The sequence below is a fragment of the Anser brachyrhynchus genome, assembly GCF_964034855.1.
Source record: "Anser brachyrhynchus genome assembly, contig: SCAFFOLD_63, whole genome shotgun sequence".
Taxonomy (NCBI): Eukaryota; Metazoa; Chordata; class Aves; order Anseriformes; family Anatidae; genus Anser; species Anser brachyrhynchus.
The window spans coordinates 855,205-863,291 of NW_027663488.1; the positions used below are offsets into that span (position 1 = coordinate 855,205).

The 8,087-nt window shown below is 47.7% G+C and overlaps 1 protein-coding gene across 6 annotated transcripts in view; it reads left to right on the forward strand.

Moving 5' to 3' along the window:
- The window catches only part of LOC308187409 (uncharacterized protein), a 41,914-nt gene that overhangs the window by 5,691 nt on the left and 28,136 nt on the right, over positions 1-8,087 (forward strand). The window contains exons 3-4 of one of the 6 annotated variants that reach the window (XR_013944665.1): positions 503-698; positions 1,027-6,627. The exons of 4 other annotated variants lie outside the window; for them this stretch is intronic. The gene's annotated coding sequence lies outside the window, so the exon portion shown is untranslated. Of the gene's footprint in view, positions 1-502; positions 6,628-8,087 lie in introns of those variants that run through there. One more of the 6 variants, XR_013944669.1, reaches the window with a different exon arrangement.

Below are 8,087 nucleotides of genomic sequence, written 5' to 3' on the forward strand. Positions count from 1 at the left end.
AACTGAGCAGGTGGAGGTAGACATGGCAAACTGACAGGCAGTGTCAGATGCTTCTTTGAAATGGATAATCTGACTCCATTCACTTCTTTCTGGAAATAAGATCTAGTAATTAACCAAACAAAAGATAGAAGGGTTAAGACTGCATCTTTAAAGCAGCTGTGCTTGATAAATGTCTCTGGTCTTAAATCAATCTTTAGCAAAGCACAGAGACATAGCAGCAGCTTGCTTATGCCAACGCTAAAAATACTTGATGTGTACAGGTAACCATGTCAAGGCTCTGGAGTTAATCCATGAGAACAATTCCTTCTGGTATTGGCAAAGGTGAGGATGCTTGCTTCTATAGAAATGAGGTTTTGAGCTGTGACTTAAGCTGTCACTTAGGTGACTGTTTAGGAAAGCTTCCTTTTAAGCTTTGAAGTATGTAAGCTGACAAATTGTTTAAGTTCAGAACTGGGTTTACAGTCTCTTGTTCTCTGACTGTATGCAACTTCTCATGTTTCAGACTGAAAGCAGAATTGCAGCGGTACCAGTCATGCAACTATAATGATTATTGCCAAGATTACCAGAACTACCACTCGCAGAGGAGTTACGATGCTTACGCTGACTACAACTACAGCTCCTATGCTCCCTATGACAGCATGCAAGCTGTTGGAGACTGCTCTTTAGGAGATTCTTTAATGGCTCCAGCTGTTTTTGAGGTAAAGATAGTGCACGCTTGCTGTAAAGAAAATATTTCACAGATAATACGTTGTACAGATTTGCTCTGATTCTTCTGATTTGCTTTGCTTAAAGCAAATTAAACAGTTGTTTTAAGTGGTCTTATCGTGGTCAATGTATTAGTTGTGACCTCCGGAAGTCCCTTCCAACCTGTACTGTAATATTGGCTTTCTTCTAAAAATAAATAGATAAAATGCCATCTATCCTTGTAGTTGTAGGAAGAAGGAATGGGTTGAGACTGCAGCACTTTGAATCTGTGATGCTTTCTGAAATGAGTTATGATTAAACTTAGCCTTTTCTGTCTTTCAGGAATCTTCAGTTATGACTGCAATCGGTGATGACCTAATTACTGACGGTAATAAGGGTTCTATCATTGTCACTTGAGTTTAGCCATCCTTGTGCCTTTTAACAATACAAGCCAACCTCTACTGGATGAAGAACATCTTGAAAATTCAGCTGAGGTCAAACCTCTGTGGGGTTGATCTGCAATCAGCTGGGGTTTTAAAGCTGATACAGCATACACTGACCGCATCAAGTAAAACGGGACACTGTCAATGCTTCGCAGCAGGTTTCTTGTACCTGTGCCTTCATTCCCATTTGAAAATGGTCTAAGACAGAATTTTGTTCTTTGTATTGGTTCCGCTAAACAGATTTTATATTAGAAACTCAGTAATATGCAAAAGCTTTGTTCTCCACCCTGAGGTAAAAGCTTATGTTGCAGATTCCAAAAGGAGGATTCAGCTTGCACTTACAAATACGGTACAAAACATATTTGTGTCCTGGAAGGTTTGCAAAGTTCCTCACGTGGAGGCATTTTGTGTTAGTGTTTAGAAACTATCCTATGTAACGTGTATTGCCGTAGAAGTGAATTAAATGACTCTTGGGAGGGTTTCATGGCTGATTATCCTTAAACGTTATCTTTACTATCTTAAACATTGTCTTTGTCTTTATCTTGAAAGACAGTTCTAGTCCCAGCCTTCTAATATACAAATTCCCAAAAGTTGGAGTTGTGAGGCTCAAAATTTTAGAGGACTAAATACCTCACTAAAATTAGTAGATCTAATAGCTTATTACACTTAGCTTAAAATACATTTTATTAGCCATTTCACGTGAAGTTTTTTTGTGCGCATGCCTCAGATTTGATACTTGGACTTACCAGGCTTTTATTTTCAGATCCACAGCTCTACTTGGATGTTGATGAAATGAACAGACAATTCACGGAGACAAGCGAAGAACTCTACGATTCACTCATGAATTGTCACTGGCAACCTCTGGATACGGTCACTTCTGAAATCCCCTCTGCTATTTAAGTGTCTTCTAGAGCATGACCGTTATGGCCAAAGTGCTAAAACTACATTTCTTCTACATTATTCTAGCTCATAAGTTTTAAAGCACAATGATAGGTTGGGTTTTTTTTGCTATGCTTTTGACAGTTTCTGTAATCTTTTTGTTCATCACTCCCTTCTTGGAGCATCATGAAGTCATGTAAATATTCGAGAAATGTAAAGAGGTAAATGGGGTCTAAAGATAGACTTGCCTGTGTAAATAAAAGATTTGTTTCTGCAAACCTGCCAGCAAGGGATTTTACTTGTACCTGTGTGCAGCATGTTCTCTTCCGGCTTATGGAATTTAACAAGGTAGTAAGGGTATTTCATCTGTCTTTATTTTTATATGGGCATTAGGACACAAGCAAAATCTAGCTCCCCCTTGTTTTCCTGGTTCCTTAGGTAAGCGACAAGCCAAGCCTTTCATGTGCTTGCTTAGACTGGAAGTATGTATGGGAGACACTCACAGGCCTTGCTATGGAAACACCTGTGCCCACTTTTTCCTGCAGGCTGCTGGCTCTAACTGTACTACTGATACATGCTAGGTCAGCTAAAATCGGCTTATAAATAGGGTATGTTAAGCATATGGAAGTGTAGACTTCAACTGCCATAGCTACAAACATCCCGTGGAATGAGGATGACGTCTGCTGGCACTCTCTGCATCAGCATTCAGTTTTCCCTTGCCCTTCTTACTGTTAGACTTCTCAGCTGACGCTTTACAGCGAAGAAATTGCTACAACATAATCCGTGTTCTTAAACCTAAAAAAAAAAAATCTTGGAGAAAACAACTTGCTGGTTTTCCCTCCTTGCTGGCAAGGAGAAAAATAGTCCACCAGGAACAACAAAAAAATCCTAGTAACAGCTCCTTAAGTTATACCCTCTGCTACCCTCTCTGATTGCTCTGGTCTTCCTTCATTCGTGGTAATGAAGTTTTTAAAGCTCTGGTAGAAGGATGACAGTACTCAAGTCAAAGGAGATGAGAGCCATGAGGAAAGCTTTGCTTTAAGCTAGAGCAGTCTTGCGAGTTGCTGCCTTTATGCTGTTCTTATCTTGAAGGGTACAGAGTCTTTTCCAGTCATAGGGACTCCATAACCCTATGAGTATGGAGAAATAGTTGCTAATTAACAGTGTGTATAATAAGTAAGTGAGGCTGGAAACAAAAGAATATTCCTCCAAGAAAAAAAAGGAAGCAGAAATTACTGTACTTAATAGCTGGGGAAGCTGTTAAAGCTAGTTGACACAGTTCTGGTACTGCCGTGTGTGTTTTGGGGGCAACATAAACCATAATTGCTGTGATGGCAGGTAAGAATCCAATTCTTTTTTATGGCTTAGTGTAGTCAGTGAAAGCAGTGGTCCTAAGCTGCATGCTGTTCTTAAATGTAATGCAAATTCTCTTTTGTGACTCCTCAGTACTTCCAGGTTGCTTGTAGCTGATCACCAGCAACTGCTTCTGTTAGCTATTAGCTGTTGGGTTTTTGCTAGGAATACTTTCAGTCCTGAATTGAAATGATGACATCCTGAAACAGAAGAGGCTCTTGGAGTATTGTAGGAAGCACATTCTTCCTGGTTCTAGTGCAGGTGTAGACGTAGGAGGAGACAGAAGGCAAAGAACCTCACATAGGTGGAGGGGGTGAGGTGGCATCACAGTTAGAGCTGTTGCAGTTAACTCTTCCCAAAGCATGAAAGCAACGTGGCTGGGAACAGGGATTTGTTGGGTTGCTTCTTTGTGTGAGCCAGGGAGTCTTTTGAGGGGCAGATTAATAAGAATATGACACAAGGTAGAGGTGCAATAGATGAAGCAAAGAATCTGGGTGGGAAAAGGGTTGCTTGTACGTGTCTATGGAATTGTTTCAGGGGACTGAGCTGGGGCAAATTCAAGATAATAGATGCAGCCTCCTTGAATTTGGATGGCAGTGCTGAAGCTTCAAAACCTTACAAGCTTTGATGCCACTTCAATTGTAGTGCATAGCTGTGGTACTTGAGCTCAGAAGTGCAAACTGCACAGGATTTTTTTATCTATTTTCTTCAACGTGAGCAGCAAAACATCTTCCAGGAATGTGCCTGGGTGCTACGCTGCTTTGACACGGCTTGCTTTGCATCACCAAACACAGTAGTTAGGTTGCATCGAGTACTTTGTGGAAACATTCATTGTGTTGTCACCCAGAAATGGGATGCTACAGATGTGTGTTGGCCCGGCAGTATCAGTGCTGGTTTTTGGCCTTTGAGAGGTTGGTCCATAACATGTGACCTGTGTAATGAGGGGCCCACATAGATTGGTGACTTCATTAAGTCTGATGCTGTGGTGGTGTGTGACCCAAGGCCCTGAACGTCAGAAAATCAGGCTGTGGCCACCTATTTTATGCAGACTTTGCCTATTAACAAGGTCTCTACACTGTACGTTAGAGACGTGCGCCTCCTTTTCCGGACTAGATAGCGAAAATACCAGTTTTGTAGTTCAGTGAATGAGATTGGTTGGGCTGTTTGTTCTCCAGAGCTGAAAAATGTTGGGAGTGTATTCTCTTGGAGTCCACAGAAATGAAAATGATGAGAGGAAGAGAACGTTGGTTGCAGCCCGCGTGCTGCTGTTATAAAGTAGTTCTCTGATGTCTTTTTCCCTCTGCTGAGACTTATCAGCCTATCGTCCTTTCCTGTTAGGAGCGCATACCTGGCTTGGGATGGTGTGCGCAGGGCAGATTCTTTACCGTAAGAGCGCAGTGAATGCCAGACTTCTTCCTGTACTGCCGTGTTAACCGTGAGTCATAAATTCAGGAAGCAGTGATTGCATCGGAACTGCTAGAATGCTTTGCGGAGTCTTTTTACTGGGTAAACTTCACAGCTGCAGTTACAACTTCCAGCCTGTGTTAGCTGAACACATCGTACTGGTGCCCGCCATCAGTTTGACAAAGATGGGATTGCAGTAGGAACTTGCTTTCTTCCTTCTTTTTAATTAAACAAGTCTTTGAAGCAACTTTTCCAACACCGCCATACTTCACTTCTTCCAGTTATTTTCTGTTTTACTTAGCTGAAATGTTTTTTTTTCTTCCAAGCTTGAGGAAGTTTTCTACAAGAATGTCCCGTAATGATTTCATAAACTCTTTTCGTTGTACCTAGCTGCAACAGAGAGTGGGGGGAAGATTGATCAAATGGTGATGATCGCTGTCATTCTGCTGGACACGCAGATACTTGCCTTTCGTTTTGGCTCATTTCTAATACCAATTAACTTCAGTGCCTCGCGTTAATAGACACCGTTTGACTGCATCGGCAAATGTTTCTTAGTCGTGAGTGTCATTAAAGGCCTGTCACCCTATGGAAATCCTTCTAAATAAGAAAAATGGCATTCAAATAAATAAATAAAGCAGCGTTTGAACTTATGAGCAAACCTAGCGTAGCTGCCTTTGACGCTGATCTGGAGGAGAAAAATCACGTTATCACGCTACTATGGTTGCCTTAATAGGTTTGGTGTACATGAGGGAGGGAAGTATTATGTGATGTTTGCCTAGCTATTACATGGCCGATGCAGGAGGGGTTTTAGTCAGTTCCCTGAGCACGTATTGTTGCAGAAGTCGGTGATTTCACTGCCCAATGTCTGTTATTAAGGGCACGATTCATGTCCCGTTATCGTTTTTATTCTTTATTTATGTGTTTATTTTCTGGGGCGGCGATCTGTCACGATGCCCATCGTTCCCCTGCCGTGGGGTAGAATTTAGCGTGACGACTGCCTCCCGGACCAACGGGGCCACGAATCCGGCCTAAAACACTGCTTGTGCGTTGGTTGTCGGCGTGGGGGCTGTTGGTTGTCGGTGCGGGGGTATCGGTTGTCGGTGCGGGGCTTTTCTGACGAGCACTGTGGGCTCGGGGCGCCGTCCCACGCCCGGCGCGGTGCTGCGGCACACCAGCGGTCGGCGCCACGGCGCGGGGAGGCTCTGGAGGTGACTCCTAGCCCCGTGCTTACGGTGGCCGGGCCGGGGTTCATTATGGCGGCCGGGTCCTGAGGGCGGGAGCGGGAGGGCGGCGGGACCGGGACGGGACCGGGGCGGGGCGAGGAACGGGAGCGGCAGCGGGAGGGGGGGGCGCGCGTTCCCGTGAGGGGAGGGGGCGCGCGAGGGAGGGAGGGGGAGGGTGTGAGAAACACTCCGTAGCCAATAACTTGGGCTCAGGCGAGGAGCTCGGCGAAGCAGGAATTTATTCGCGATCGCAGTGGCGGGCGTCCCGTCCGTGCGAGGACTACCGCACACCAAATTTCCCTGGTGTATTGCCAAGCACTTCCCCGTGCAAGGGCTTACCATACACCACATTTCCCGAGACTCTTCCTTTCTCTCCCTTATCTCACGCTTCGTCCGTCTCCGGCCGCGCCCCTCGCGGAGCTGCGGAACCGCGGATCAGGACTCCACACTCGCTCCGTACAAAAGTACGTCTCAATCACACGGCACACAGAGTCTCACCCGACCCCCAAGGCAATACTTCCTATTTCTTACCTTGGTCTGTGCACAGAGTTACCGGATCAATTCTCAAAGCCGGAGTGCCTGCCTTCTTCCCTTCCCCACTCCTTCACGGATCCTGCCTCTTTCATCAGTCTCGGGCCCTCTGTCAGCTCTCCGCAGAACCGCCGCCGTCGATGCACAGGACCGCTGAAATCAGCGGGGCATGCCTTCCTGCTGCTGCGGCGGTGGGGCTCCCCAGTAGGCGACTGGCTCCCGGACGAGCCCCCAAATTGTGAGAAACACTCCGTAGCCAATAACTTGGGCTCAGGCGAGGAGCTCAGCGAAGCAGGAATTTATTCGCGATCGCAGTGGCGGGCGTCCCACGAGCAGGAGCGCCCCTGCTGGTTCCAAAACCCAGTTTATATACTTTTTGATGACGGGACCCTCCCCTGTTTCCCCACTGAGGGGGTGATCCAGGCTCACAATCTGTCTGATGCTTCCCAGACAATGCATGGCCTTCAGTTGCCGGCCTGTTAAATTTCGAATTTCTTTCGACTTTTTTACTGGTTGAAGCGGTAATGGTTCTTCACTTACCTGACTTGACTCAACACCGTGATTTTCCCCGAATTGTTCTACGGAGTCTGGTTGTCTGCATTTTACAAGGTCGCCTGCTAAGCGTTCTTATCGCTGCAAGCACACCTCGATACCCCATTCCTTACCTTTAAACAACGTAACTCTGCAAAAACAACATTTTTATTCCCACGAGGGGCAGGGCAGGCCCCGCGGCGCGTGGCGGCGGGGGGCGGGGGGGCCCCGTGACGGCACCGAACGCGGGGGGGGGGGCGGTATGGCCTCGGGCGGCGCGACCGGTAGCGGCGCGACCGGCAGCGGCATGGCCGGCGGTGGCAGGGCCGGTGGCGGCGGGGCGCCGGGCGGCAGCCCAGGAGCCCGATCAGGAGGAGGAGGAGCAGGAGGAGGAGGAGGAGGAGGAGGAGGAGGAGGAGGAGCGGCCGGCGGCAAGGTGAAGAGGCGGCGCCACCGTTTGGGCGCCGCGAAGCCCCCCTGTGCCAGGAGCAAGCGGGTGAGGAGCGGCCCCCCCACAGCGGGCCCTTCCCCCTCAGCCCACCAGTTACCCCCTTACTTACCCCCTTACCTTACCCGCCCCTTTATCCCCTTAGTTACCCCCTACCCACCTCCTTACCCCCTTAGTTACCCCCTCGACCGCTTAGTTACCCCCTTAGTTACCCCCTCAACGGCTTAGTTACCCCCTTAGTTACCCCCTCAACCGTTTAGTTACCCCCTTACTTACCCCCTTACCTTACCCGCCCCTTTATCCCCTTAGTTACCCCCTACCCACCTCCTTACCCCCTTAGTTACCCCCTCAACGGCTTAGTTACCCCCTTAGTTACCCCCTCGACCGCTTAGTTACCCCCTTAGTTACCCCCTCAACGGCTTAGTTACCCCCTTAGTTACCCCCTCAGCCCCTTACTAACCCCCTCAGTTACCCCCTCAGCCCCTTCCTAACCCCCTCAGTTACCCCCTCAGCCCCTTACTTACCCCCTTACCCCTCTACCCAGCCCATTACCCCCCTCCTCCCCCTCCCCTTCACCCCCAGCCCGCTGCC